Raw genomic sequence first — 2,890 nt, forward strand, 5'->3', positions numbered from 1 at the left:
TTCAACTTGCAGGTGCACCTGACTAAACTGTGTGATGAAGTCCCGTTCTTTTTCCTGAATCTCCCCTCCACACCAGTATGTCCCAGCATCCTCTTCAGACAGGTCAGTGATGGTCACAGTGTAGACTCGCTTTTCATAGTTGTCAGACAGTGAGAATCTCCCTTGTGTCTTTATACTGTCATATGTAGCAGAAATCTTGTATCTACAGGAAACTTCATCGACTTGTTTGCAGAAATAGTTGATACTGAAGTCTTCATTCTCTGGATATTTGCAGCTGAAGGTCGTAGTTCCTCCCAGATAAGCAGTCTGTGTGACTGACTTCTCACAGCACTCCTCTGTCAATAGAAACACAAATAACAACCTCAATGTCTGATGCTGCTCTGACTGTAGACTAGCCTCCCTGACTGGACATGATAATTACTACTTCCTTCACATCAGAGTCATTTTGTAAGAAACTTACCATCATCTATATCCAGCTTCACTTCAGTGTATGTGTCAGGTGATGCAGGTATGTCCACTCCACACTTGTAGGTCCCTTTATCCTCAGTGGTCAGTTGTCTGATGACCACTATGAAGACGTTCTTCTCAGTGTAGTCATACAGAGAGAATCTATCATTGTGTTCCCAGTACTTTCTATTTGTTCTTATTTTATCCTCACAAGGAAAAATAGCTTGTGTCATACAGAAGTATTTAACATTGGATCTTTGATTTTGGGGATATTTACAGTAGATGATGACAGTTCCTCCTGAAGCCCCTGTCACTGTGAAGGAGCTGACACAACCTGTCAATCACACAGAAAGAAGATGAAGATAACCACGTTACCCACTGACATCCTCATTATCATCATCATCACCATCATCATCATCCACGTCATGTCTGAGTTGTCTATGAAGCCTATTGATGTATAATAACACTTTCAGGGTGGATTGTATACATTTTAATAACATCCCCAAAAGAGGAAAACTATTTTGCCATACTCATCAGGGGTTACCACCTTTACCTGAGTGACTTCAGGTTATTACAGTGTAATAGAGTGTTATAACAAGCGTGTTACCTGTCATGAGGCAGAGGATGGATATCAGGAGGTTCCTCATCTTGTGGACTCTGGGGCTCACAGCTTCTCTCAGACACAACGAGAGTGTTTGACTCGGTAGCGTTTGGTTGTTCCTGCTGTGTCTAGATGGAATTCCTGGTCTAATGCACCAAGGCCAACCCTTGACCTATTATTATACTCTCTCTACTCGTTCTACAAAGTCTCTGTACACTCCTTTACTCAACCTCCTCTCTGACAGCCCCTCCCTCTTCCTCTTCATGACAGAGTGACAGAGAAAAGGAAAGAGAGAGAGAGACCTCTACCGATCAGATGACAGAAACACACTGACAGAGGCAGGCAAATAGCATCTTAATTTAATTTTGCCATTTAGCAGACGCTTTTATCCAAAGCGACTTACAATTACGAATTACAGGGACATTCCCCCTGGAGTAACTGAGGGGTAAGTGCCTTACCCAAGGGCACACTAGTAGTGGTGTGGCTTCAGGCGGGATTTGAACTCACAACCTTCCGATCCCAAGTCCAACTCACTATCCACTAGACCACCACTACCCTGCATCTGTGGTCTGTCTGTAGTTGACCCGGTCTGAAGCCCTGTGGATGGACCAACATTTCAGCGTCAATATCTGGCTGCTGATTGGTTGGTGTGGCGTAGATGGTTAGGATGGGGATTTCACGTTTTTTTACCTGTACAGTATATGAACACAAGGTGGTGTAAATATAAAACGAGAGAGAGAGAGAGAGAGAGAGAGACACTGTGCGTCACGTCAGTAACTGTGTGTGTGTGTGTGTGTGTGTGTGTGTGTGTGTGTGTGCGTGCGTGCGTGCGTGCGTGCGTGCGTGTGTGTGTGCGTGCGCGTGCGTAGGTGTGTGTGTGCGTAGGTGTGGGTAGGTGTGTGTGTGCTATCCAGATTGGAGACCAGTCATTGTGCCACTAGAGGGCGCTCTCCCTCCATCTCCCTCCAGCACCACCAGTGGAGGTCTTGAAAAGATGGGGGGGAGACAGGGAGGTCATGAAAAGATGGGATGAACCACAACCGTGGGGCGGCAGTGTCTCAGGAGGTAGAGCCGGTGTCTAATGATCGCAAGGTTGGCAGATCCGCGGTTCGAGCCCCGGCTGGCCACATGTCGAGGTGTCCTTGGGCAAGACACTGAACCCCAATTTGCTCCCAATGAGCGGGCTGGTGCCTTGCATGGCAGCTTGCCGCCACCGGTGTGTAAATGGGTGAATGAGAGGCCATTGTAAAGCGCTTTGGAATAAGGCGCTATATAAGTCAGTCCATTTACCATTTAACCGTCATCCTGGTTCCATAACAACAAAAGTACAAAAGAAGAGATTTGGTGAGGCTGCATTCTCATTTTATGCACCCAGATTGTGGAATGCACTGCCAGTTTACATTAGGGATGCAACCTTAGCAAATATGTTCAAGTCAAGACTAAACTAAAGGCATACAACACTCCATAATTCATCACATCTCGTTATTTTCCTGTGGTTGCTAGGGTTAACATCCAGTCCGTTGCTAGGGTTAACAGCCAGTGTTTACATTTCGGGGTCCTAATGAAGCCGTACTCAAATTCTGATTGGTTTATCAACTAGAGCGACCAGCGATGTCCCTGAGCAGACAGACGATTAAAAAATAAGTTTGTGAAAATCTCTGTCATAACTACAGCTGCCAACAAATTGTTATAGACTTAAGAGAATTACTTAATATCGTATGTAAGAGATCGTGTACTCTGTAGATGGAAAAAGATAAACTTCACGAAAAACTAGTTCGGCCCACCACCTATATATGTTGTGTGTTGTTATTGTCCGTGTCTGTGTTTGGGGGGGGGGGCGGA

Source organism: Nansenia antarctica (assembly GCF_963989245.1).
Source record: "Nansenia antarctica genome assembly, chromosome: 2".
NCBI classification, from domain to species: domain Eukaryota; kingdom Metazoa; phylum Chordata; class Actinopteri; order Argentiniformes; family Microstomatidae; genus Nansenia; species Nansenia antarctica.